Source organism: Saimiri boliviensis, chromosome 2 (assembly GCF_048565385.1).
Source record: "Saimiri boliviensis isolate mSaiBol1 chromosome 2, mSaiBol1.pri, whole genome shotgun sequence".
Classification (NCBI taxonomy): Eukaryota; Metazoa; Chordata; class Mammalia; order Primates; family Cebidae; genus Saimiri; species Saimiri boliviensis.
This window is the reverse complement of record NC_133450.1, coordinates 61,711,544-61,723,757: the sequence shown is the minus strand read 5'-3', so window position 1 is coordinate 61,723,757 and position 12,214 is coordinate 61,711,544. Positions and strand designations below refer to the sequence as shown.

The 12,214-nt window shown below is 37.5% G+C and overlaps 1 pseudogene; it reads right to left on the bottom strand.

Annotated features, from left to right (window-relative positions):
- Positions 1 to 5,859: 5,859 nt before the first annotated feature.
- Positions 5,860 to 9,808, bottom strand: LOC101040848 (ZZ-type zinc finger-containing protein 3 pseudogene; annotated as a pseudogene).
- Between the last annotated feature and the right edge of the window lie 2,406 nt (positions 9,809 to 12,214).

Sequence of the window (12,214 nt, the reverse complement as noted above, 5' to 3'; positions counted from 1 at the left end):
AGCACTGCTGGGACACTGCTGCTGTGATCCACAAGTGAAACCATGAAAACATTGACTTTTGCTGTTACCGAAATGGGAAGGTATGAATATGAGGACCTCAACTGAAGAAGCAAAGGGATCTGCTCCTGATCACTTTGGGGTTAAATAATACACATAGGACTTGTCAGGGGTCTATCCCAAATGGCTGAGAGAGGCAATTCTGAAAGGAGGGATGATGGGCACAGGTTAGAAAGACCTTTTAAGAAAGAAAGGTGGAAGATTACTAAAGCTAGCCCTTTTCTTTCCCACCATCTGCTCCTCAGAAAACCATGTATCTTAGTTGAACTTTTTCTGACTTGGTTACATAAACTGTTTTTTTTTTCAGGGTGAGTGGCTCTGACTGCCTCCCTGGGGAAACTTGTTTAATTGTGTCTACTGGACTGTTCTTCAGTTTTCTCAGTTTGCATTTTTAACATAGACAAGTTGCAGAAGTAATGCAGGGAACAGTGCATAACACAATCTGTCATCCAAAAATTGGAAAACAGCCTGGAGGTTAATTTCTCGTGTTTGCAAATACTGAGAAAATACCACCAAAATAACATGTGTACTTGTGTGCAGGTCATGCCATGGATCATAATTATAAACTTTCATGATAATGCAATTAACAGTAATAATTCTGAATAAAAAGGAAAAAAAGATATCAACATAGAGCCACAATGAATGAGCAAATATTTGAAGTCTGCTTACTCTATTCAAGGTATTGTGTACATAGTATATGAGTGCAAAGAAGTATAAAGAATAGTCTTTGCTCTCCAGGAACTTACACTTTGGATGAAGAGATAAGCTGTAGACCTATGAATGTGTAAGTAAAACACAGGAGTAATTTATTGTATAGCTGTATCATTACTTAGGGTTCTGGGTTTTAGATAACAAGTCAACTCAAGAAGTAAGCAACACAGAGGAATTTATTATAAGGAGACAGGAACATATCTCAAGATCAGGAATGCATTAGGGCCTCAGAAAAGGAGCTGGAAAAACTGCAAAGCCACTACTTCCCTTCTCTGCTTTCCTGCCCCTCCAACCTCCCACTGACTCATTTTCTGAGGTGCTCCACAGTTCCCACGTTTAGATGTTGCTGACTGGCTACTTGATTCAAATTCCACATTTGTAGTTGAAGAAATATGTTTATGCTAATTGGATTAAGCATCCATTCTTAGTCCAACTAACTGTAATTTGGATGGTTATATAATATAGATAAAGCTGTCAGAGCTCAGAGAAGTCATTTTTAGAGAAGGTGCTCATTATAGTGTAAATATTTTGTTCAGGGATTATCTGTCCTTATTTTACCATCAGTAGGCATGTGGCCGAACCACAGAGATTCCAACTGGGTAACAGTGTCCTGGGTTGTAAAAATAATGAAGACTTGTCATGACAACAGCTCATGCTTTGGTCAGAATTTCTATTTGGTACTGTAGAGATTTTTCTGTTGAATGGATGTTTGCACATACATTAATCATAGCTAGGCTTGGTTGGAATGTCACTCTGCCATTTGTCATACTAGTGAATAGTCACACTGTCCCTTCATATATTTCAAAGTTTCCTTTTGGAGAAAAAAAGTCTTTGTGGACTAGTGTAGGATATATCTGTTAATAAATTAAATTTTAAGTAATAGAGACAAACCTAGCATTGAGGGCAAGTCTGTAAATGTTCATTAGAGCTCTTAAACTGTATTACTTACGTGCAGTTCTCTCCCCAAATTTTAAATTAGTTTCATTCTCCCTTGTATTCAATCTATTTCAATGTGCTGAGCTTGGTATGATATATCTGAAGAATGTAGTTCTTCCGAAACATCTTCTTATGTGAGGTCCATAAGACAAAGTGCACATGATTGCCATACAGTACAAAGGCTGTGGAATTATAAACTATGGTTCAAATGGCTTGAACTGAACTCAGAAAAGATCTTGGATGGTCTTTAAACCTGTCTTTGACATATTTTGATAAGGTGGTAATGTATGCAGTGAAGTGACATTTGTTCAAATTTGCTTTTGAGAAGGATTAATTTACTACTATTTTTAGTTCCTTTACCTCTTTGCTAGTTTATTACTTAAACAGAGACAGCCAAACTTTTTGTCAAGAGAGCTTGTGAGAAATACTGAGTATGGTTTCATGAAAGGCACTTTGACTATAATGATTCTTCAGTAATAGTTTAAAAATGGAAGGACAGTATAAAATAAAAATAGAAAACAATCGCAATCCGATATAGTATTGAAAATAATCTCAAAGAACTATTTAGAAACTTCCAATAGATAATTTAAAAAATAGAGATAGCTGTTATGTCTGTGTGCTCAGAAATAAAGTCAAGCTACGTTTATCATCTTTAAATGCAATTTCAAACTATCGAAAAGCTGTTAACAATAGGGTTTGTATGTAATTGTGAAATATAATATAAAGAGGATTTTATATCCTTAAAGTCTAGGGATACAGTTCCTTTATTGCTGGATATAATGCTATCGATTCATTCACTCTTTGGCCTGGCTAGACAATCTGAGTACAGATGCTTACCCATCTCATTCTAGGAAAATGAAAGAAGTGGAATTGCAATGATAATTTTAGTGTAAGGGAGTGTTTCTCCTCTATAGTGGCTGTGACTGAAGCTGATGGGACTTACTGGAAAAGTGAGACCTCGATGTACTCAATGGCAGCAAGTTATTATGGTTCTTTCTGGTATGATGTTGGTGTCAGTGGTCTGTCATGTGACTTGTCTCCTTTTGATATCAGTCGGGGGACTTGGAGAAGCTGGATGAGCAATGGATAATCTCATTTGGTGTCAATGCCTGAGGCCTGAACCACACAACTCAGCATCTTTCTGGTGTCACTGGGCGACTTGCTGATGGCATCCTTCCACTCGTTCACAGATGATAACATTTTTATTAAGAAGCTAGCAGTGGCTCAATATAAGTATTGTGTGTGTGTATGTATGTATGTCTGTGTATATATGATGTACACTGATTTAGGACTTTGACATGGTAATGACAACAAAAGCTGTCTTTAAAATGTTTTTTTGAGACAAGGTCTTGCTCTGTTGCCCAGGCTGGAGTGCAGTGGCATGATCTTAGCTTGCTGCAACATCTGCCTCCTGGGTTCAAGCAATTCTCCTACTTCAGTCTCATGAGTAACTGTGACTACAATCTCATGGCACCATGCCTAGCTATTGTGTATTTTTTGTTAGAGACGGGGTTTCACTATGTTGGTCAGGCTGGTCTTGAACTACTGGCCTCAAGTGATCTGCCTGCCTGGCCTCTCAAAGTGCTGGGATTATAGGTGTGAGCCACCATGTCTGGCCAACAAAAGCTATCTAAAACAAAGGTGATGGCTAAAATAGCCTATAAAATGGATTTTAAGTCTCAAAAATTCATTGTTGTCTAGATTTTAGAGTTTATATCTGACTCTGCCACTAATCTTGCTAATCTTGGTTGATTTACACAGTGGCTTTGCTTCAGTTGACTATTTTGTAAAAAAAACAAATTTGTTTTATTCTTAAAATTTGTGGTATAGTTATGCCTGAATTCACCCCATGTATTGTATATATACTATATACCAGGCATTTTGTTTAAATACTCTGAGTAAAAAAAGTGTGTTTTATTATAAAGTATCATCCTTTCTCTCAAAGAGTTTGTGGCTTAGTGAAATTGAGATGTATAAAAATTTAGCAATACCTGGCAGACTGTGATCAATGTATATGCAATAAAATAAAGTTTAGCTATGTGAGCTTATAGTTTTGTGTAATAAAGCTTCTCCAAATGCCATTTTTCTTTGTCCTTTCCTATAATTTTTCTTTGTTTAAAAAATCATTTCAACTTTTATTTTAGATTCAGGGATACATGTGGAGGTTTGTTACATGGGTACATTGCATTATGTTGAGGTTTGGGGCACAAATAATCCCATCACCCAGGTACTGGGCATAGTACTAACTAGTCAGTTTTTCAACTCTTGCCCTTTTCCCTCACTCTGATCTCTAGTAGTCCCTGGTTTCTATTGTTGCCATCTTTATGTCTAGGCATATCCAATGCTTAGCTCTCACTTGTAGATGATGACATGTAGTATCCAGATGGTATTTAAAATAATAAGATTTTCATTTTTCTTGGTTATGTTAGCAGTAAGGTATCAGGAGAGCCAGTGTATGCATGCATTAGCATGTGTTTATATTAGTGTGTAGGTACAAGCACACTGCTATGTCCACTGCCTTGCAGGATACTGTGTGTAATGTAGCGGAAGTCAGAAGAGCAGCTTGTCATTCTCTTTCTTTACCTTTCTGTGTGATCTTGGGCATATCACTAAATGTCTCTGGGTATTGCAATTGAGGATAGAGATTTTTTTTGGGGGTAAAGGATTATTCTCTAGCTCAAATCATTGATCAGAAAAAAGTATTTTGAAATGGCAAAGCCACACATAGTCACTCTCAGGAATTTCATTCTCTCCAATTCTTATGTGAGCATTTAAATATTATGAAGACTTCTTGCTTTATTATGATAAAATGTTATAGTTTGCTTTGTACAGATTAAAAAGCCATAAGTGTTTTTAATTGCCTTTAATTCTTCATGGCATGTTCATTCTCATTCTTAGTGTCTCCACATTCCTGAAAATTAATTTGTGTCTTTACCCAATGTCATATTGTGGCTACTTAATATACTTGCAGAAAGTCTTTGACAAAGCTTCAGATGCATAAAGATTTTCCTTATGTTCATGTTAATAACCAAGTGTAAGTATGATCCAAATTTAAAAATCTTTTTACTCTGCCTTATTCACAAAGGATATATATCACTTTCACATAATGACTAAAATACTAGACCCAGTTGAAATGAAATTAATTTTTATAATTTAAAATACTTACAAATTTTAGGTCAAGGACAAAAATAAAAGGTTACTCCTTGGCAACCCTTTATTTAATGCATGGATTTGACTTAGCACAAAGTTCTTCAAAGTGAAATCAAGACACGCTCTCCCATGTGCTTACCTCCCTTTGTTCTGCAATCTGACTTTTTTGACTTGGGGAAGTGTAAGACTGAACAGAATGTTGGTAGACTTCTTTCTGTGGCTTTCTTTAAAAATTGTATATGTGTATTGTAATTTTAGACTCTCTGGAGAAAAAAAATAGTTTCTCTACTTTAAGAGGCTACAGAGACTTAGCGGGAAGTTGGGTTATAAAATAGAGAAGCCAAACATTGACTGGGAGGGGTAATGAGCAGGTGAATTTGGAGCTGGCTGGGAGAAAAGGTGCCCTCTGGGCTTCAGTCTTGAGATGGGGAGACACAATGCAGAGGACCAAGAGCCCTGTGGAATCAATCTATCTTACTCTGGGGTACATTAAAAGCGTCTTTCCTTAGTAGGAGCCATCAGTTTAGGAAAGGAAGTAGTTAAATGGTACCAGTAGAATATGTAAGAAGTGATTCCTACCTTTGATCTGAGAGGCAAACTAGAGTTGGTAACAAAAGATGGTTAAGCAAGAAGACAGGAATTGTTCAGGAGCAACTTTATAAGGTAAAACAAAGGTATTATTTTTTTAAGGGAGAAGTTTTCAAACCTTATCAGCAGCAAATTCCTTTCTTCTAAGTAAAAATTTACATGACTCTTCACATTTCCTCTGCACTCCTTTCATTTATGAAATAAAGAGCTGCTGCAATTTGAAGCAGGCATGGGGTTCAAGCCTCATGTGATTGTCATTTCTTTCTTTTTTTTTTTTAACCATATATATGATTTTTATATTAGGCAGTTTTCTTTGATGAGTTGTACTGACAACTCCAAATACAGAGGCAGAAGGCTGTGTATTTTAAAGGAATTAATGTTGTGAATTAGAGACTTTACAGTTATTACCACTGGCACTTTTCACCATAGTTTTTACACATCACATGATCATCTTATATAACATTACATTTAAAAAATATATCTGAGTGACAATTTTATAACATTCACACACCATGAGCTGGTTAAGAAAGCAATGCCACAGTTGCCTCCTGTAGTGCTTCACTGTTGGTAATTAAGACAATTCATTGTGGTTAAAAGAAATTAGATATCAATATGATTAAGCAGCTCCAATTTACTAAAGGCCATCAATGACCACCACTGGGACAGTGAGTTCTTTTAAAGTGTATATCCTAGAAGCAAACACCATCATTGGTTAAAATTTTGTCTAAATGAGTCAGTTTCCGTGCTGAAAACTATTTTCACAAAACTGAAAGCTACTAAACTGTTTTAATATAAATACTTTGTCTTCTCATTATCATATCTATGACCAAGTTCTTTGAAACCTTTGGAATTTACTCTCTCTTTAATGTGTGCTCTCATTCCATCTCACCCATGTAAGATCACCACCTAAAACGCGGTGGTGAAAAATTCACCAGGGAAACCCTTTGCTCACCAGGAATGTTCAGCTGCTGAACAGTGATCTAGAGCCACAACGGTGCAGAGCTGTACTTGACGAGAACACTCAGGAAGCTCTCATGCTGTGAGTGTCATTTCTGGGAAAGCAGAGAATCTTTCCAAACTGTGCACATAATTAACAATGATACCATTGCTATGTGTTGAAGAGGACTACTAAATGATGTTCTCTTCCATGTCATCTGTTTGCTGGAAAGTAGTTTGGGTCAAGGTAATTATAACTGGTGCCCTGGGACACACAATAGTCTCTGTCTAAGAATGTCTCTGACCTATAAATAGGTTCTAATTGGTGATCTTCCTTGTGAATATCTGTTTCATGTAGGCAGTCTGAACAAGAATCACAGAAATCCAAAGACATTTCTGGAGGACAATCCTGGCAATGCCACCGAACACCCTGGATGGGTTCTATGCCACAGTTATCACACTTAAAGCCCACATGTTGCACAAATCCACTTTCAGCTTGCATTTGCTGAAGTTTCTGCCTCTTTAACTTTTTAAACTGTAATAGTTCTTTATATTCAGGTAAATTCCTATACATGATAGGAATACTTTCATCATCTGATGCCTGTTCAACAGCAGTGTTCATGTGGTTCTGAAAACAAGATCGATCATCATCTTCATCCATATACACTGGTGGTTCATGTGAAGTCATGAACGTGGAAGGCTTAAAGAGATGCTTATTAAGAGGGTGCTGTCGTCTGCTTGTTGAAGACTTTTTGGAGTATATATATATAAGTTTGGTGTTCTGCCTGGTACTGGAATACCAGCTTTAGTTAGCTTTATGAAATACTTCTGTACTTGGCTGGCAACCTGTTTTGCTGTCCTGTTGCCCAGTTCATCTGCTATCTTCTGCCAGCGTCGAGATTCTACTTCTTCAGGAGAGTATTTGATGAGCAGCTGTTCAAGCTTTTTCTGTTCTTCAACAGTCCACAATTGGTTAAATGTTTCAGGTTTGGTATCATCACACAGGCGTCCTCTTGTTATCTGAGGACGACTGCTTGAGCCTTCTGGACCATCACTCAAAGGCAACATAGAATATGAAAGGGACTCTCCATCCTTCTTAGGATCTAAAGGACTTTTTGGTCTAGCAGGTAAACCTACTTTATCAAAAACTAGCTTAACTCTTCTAGTATGTCTTTTACGATTTTTAAATTCTCTTTCAAAGTTCCCAAGGCTATGGGTATATTGGTCCCATACAATCTCAGGCAATTGAACAACTCTCTGTGGATATGGAAGCCCTATGTCAGCCTTCTTCTGGAGTTTTTCCACAAATCCAATGGGATTTTTTAGTGCTTCTCTCTGGTGTCTGCCTAAACTTTCAAGGTCTTGGACTGCTTGAGAACGCTGAGCCTCGAGTACAGCAATCGTCTGTAATAGTCTCTGATAATCTTTGTTGTGTTTCAGTGCCACATGATCTGATTCAAAGTAATAAACATCAGGATCATCATCTTCCTCTTCTGTAATGTGCTGACTGGCACTCTCTTTGGCAGATGGCAAATGTCCAATATTGAGTCTTGCCTCAGAGGGTGGTTTACTTAGTCCTTCACTTCCGTAATTTTGAGAGTCACAACATATCCCTTTTTCATTTTGAGAAATTTCACCAGGATTTGTGGGAGATTGACTTACATTATCACTAACAGTTGCATGTGTTTCATTGGGACTAAGATTATTCTCCTCAAATTGTCCGTTTTCTCTGTAAGGAGAACTGTTTTTAGTGGGACTACGTCTGGTAGGGGCTGCCCTTCGTGGTGAGGTTCTCAGAGTATAACGATGTTCTTGAGGTTCTGATAAAGACATCATTTGAGCTGAAACACAGTCTACAACAGAAGATGGTTCAGGTTCTCTGTAGGCTGGCATACTCTCAAGACTTGGGTCCAGGTCGCTACTGTTTTCTTTACACTGCTCTTTTGAGGCACTGCTATCTCCCACCACATCTACTTCCTCCTCAGAATCCCTTAAAGATGACTGAGTTTCAGAAAAGGGCCCTGTAGCTGGCTCAGTAGTCAGCTGATTAACATGTTCCACAGGCAGGCAGGCAGTTATTATTTTGTGGTCCAACTTGACCTGCACTTGTGAATTTGTGCAAGGCACGTTATGGTCTATATAACTGTCCTCCTTCCTACTATCAAGGAACACTGAAGTTTGGGTATCTGAATCCCCATTTTCAGCTACTGATTTTTCCTCTAACACATAGGAACCAATGCTATTTTGTTTAGTGTTCCCATCAGGCTGACAGTCATCACAGTTTATAATGGCTGAATCACTGTCATCAACACCATTGACAGCCAAATAGCCTGTGATTTCTTCAACTACTGCAGAATTAAGTGGCCCTTCCTCACTGACATTCACCTTTTTAATTTCCCTTTTCTCACAATTATCCAGTATAAGACATCGACAAGCTCGTTTAGTCTCTTGAAAATCTGCATCATTGTCCACTACTGTACTCCTCTGTTCTACTGACTCTTTGTCTGATTTTATAGGCGAATCTTCTTCTGAACTGTTTGGTGCTTCAGATCTAAGACAATGCTTAATTCATTTTAAAACTGGTGAAACAGGTTCTGTTTGCCTTCTCTCACAATTTTCTATAGCCTGCCTTTCTACGTTATCCTTTTCTGAAGAAGAAAGTCCTCTTTTCCTAGGGCTTACCCATGATTCTCGGGTACTCTGCTGTTTTAAATCAGTGGTTCTCCCATTATTATTTCCTTTCTGAATTGGCACAGGCTCTGGTCTCTTCTTTGGTGATCTTGATCGCACTTGAGAATGAGAAGAGATTTCTTCAGGATGAGCAATGCTACGATTCCTTAAAGTTCTACCACAAAAAGATTCATCCAAGCCGTTTAACCCCACTGTTGATCTTGTAACACGAGTAGATCGGGAAGCAGCCATACTATGGCAAGTCCCTACAATACGGTCATCATGATCCACTCATTGGGAAACCTGTACAACCAAAGATCTATCATTGTGGAAATATAATCTCTTTTCCTTATTTCCTGAAGGAGTTGGAGCTATGATCTAGAATGGAGCTTAAGCATCAGGGTTTCAGACTCACTCAGCTTCAGCCATGGAGAATACTAGAACCTCCTAAATTTCTTTAGCTGAGCTCTATCGGCATTAAGATACACAGGATCCTGCAGAGTGTTTCTTAAAAGCCTGATACACTTTTAAAAAGTGTTTCACCTAGTATTTGATCCCCATGCGTCTGTATTTATCTGTCATCACTGTTAATTGTCCATGTTACTTTGAGACTTCAGGTATTATTTATTTATATGGTTGTACTAGAACAACTTGATATAATTATGGAGGCTGAGAAGTCCAAGGTGAAGGAGTTGCCTCTGGTGACAGGCTTCTTGCTCAAGAGGATTCTCTGAAGAGATCTGGGGTAGCACAGAGCATCACAAGGTGAGAAGGCTGAATGTGCTAATATGCTCGTGATTGTCATTTCTACTGTGGCTCCTCAGGTAACCACATGGAGCATGAGGGTTCCATAGACTGCAGGTTAGAAACCACTATTTCCAGTTATGAAGGAAAACAAATGCTTAGACTGACAGAGCCATATTAGCTTAGTGATAAATACACTTGTACAATGGTGTTGGCTTTCTTTTAAATTTTCCCTAGTATCAGAATTCTGCTTTTGAATAAAAGTTGGATGTTAATCGAAGTGTCCCATTATTAGAATGGGAAACAGTGTAGAATATCTGGATAAGTTCATCTGATACTAGCTACATCTAAGGAAATCCTGATGATTTGTTTAAATTAGGCACACACGAATCATTGGCAGCAGCCATACAAATTTTAGAATAGTGTCCTAGAGTACTTGGCATTTAATAGGCCAAACTTGAAATATCTAATACATCTTTTGTCTACCAAGCCTTTAGCACAATATCTTACACATTGTACTTCTGCCATGAATGATTTCTTTTTAAAAGATTTTATTTTATTATGGGTAGAACACTTAACATGATATGTACTGTTAATAAATTTCTGCGTACAATACTGTATTATTGACTATAGGTACAATGGTGTTTGCAGATTTCTAGAGCTTATTAATCTTGCTTGATGGAAACTTTATGCCTGTTGATTAGTAATTCCATGTTGTTCCCTCCTCCAGCCCCTTGCAACAACCATTCTACTTTTCCATTGTATGAATTTGACTATTTTAGATACTCCATAAGTGGAATCATGCAGTGTTTGTCTTTCTGCAACTGGCTTATTTCATTTTGCATGATGTCCTCAAGGTTCATCCATGTTGTCACATTTTGCAGAGTTTCCTGCTTTTTAAAGGCTGAATGGTATCCCATTATATCTATATATCATATTTCTTTATCAATTCATCTTTCCATGAACATTTAAGTTATTTTCATCTCTTGTCTATTAGGAATAGTGCTGCAATAAATATGATAGTGCTAATATCATTTTGGGATTCTGATTTAAATTCTTTTGGATTAATGGCCAGAAGTAGAATTGCTGGATAATACTATAGTTCTATTTTTAATTTTTGAGGAACCAATATACTGTTTTCCATAGTGGCTGCACCACTTTGCACTCTCACTAACAGTGTGTAAATGTTCCAATTTCTCCACATCCTTGCCATGTTTGTGGTCTTTTATTTTTTTGATAGTAGTCATTCTAACAGGTATAATATCTCTTTGTGGTTTTGATATGCATTTCCCTGATGACTCATGATGTGAAGTATCTTTTTCACACACTATTGGTCATATGTATGTCTTCTCTGGAGAAATGTCTGTCCAAGTCCCTAATGCCTGTTTCCCTAACGCTTGTTTAAATTGGGTTATTAAGTTTTTTTTTTTTTTTTTTCCTATTGAGTTGTAGAAGTTTCCTGTACTTTTTGGAGATTAACCCCTCATTGGATATATGGCTTGTGAATATCTTCTCCTGTTCTGTAGTTTGCCTTTTCACTCTGTTCATTACTTCCTTTGTTGTGCAAAAACTTTTAGTTTGATGTAGTCTCATTTATATTGATTTTTGTCACCTGTGCTTTTGGTGTCATATCCATGAAATCATTAGTAAGATCAGTTTCATGAAGATTTATCTCTATGTTTTCTTCTAGAAATTTTACATTTTCAGGTTTTACTTTAAAATTTTTAATCTATTTTGAGTTGATTTTTGTGTGTGGTGTAAGATAAGGGTCCATTTTTATTCCTTTTTTTTTTTTTTTGAGATGCCACCATGCCTGGCTAATTTTTGTACTTTGAGTAGAAGACAGGGTTTCACCATATTGACCAGGATGGCCTCAAACTCCTGGCATCAAGTGATTTGCCAGCCTTGGCCTCCCAAAGTGCTAGGATTATAGGCATGAGACACCACACCAGCCTCACTTTGTGGATATCCAGTTTTCCCAAAACCATTTGTTGAAGAGGTTGTCCTTTCCCACTTGTATATTCTTGGCACTTTTGTCAAAGATGAGTTGACCTTATATGCATGGATTTATTTCTCGTCTCTTTATTCTGTTATATTGGTCAATATGTCTGTCTTTATGCCAGTACCATTCTGTTTAGGTTACTATAGCTTTGTAATTTTTTTTCGGAAATCAGGAAGTATGATGCCTCCAACTTTGTTCTTTTTTCTCAAAATTAATTTGGCTGTTTATGGTCTTTTGTGGTTCAAAAATACATTTTAAAATTGCTTTTTCTGTTTCTCTACAATAGGCATCCCCAAACTATGGCCCACGGGCCTCATGCAGCCCCCTGAGGCCATTTATCCGGCCCCTTGCCACACTTCAGGAAGGGGCACCTCTTTCATTGGTGGTCAGTGAGAGGAGCACAGTATGTGGTGGCCCTCC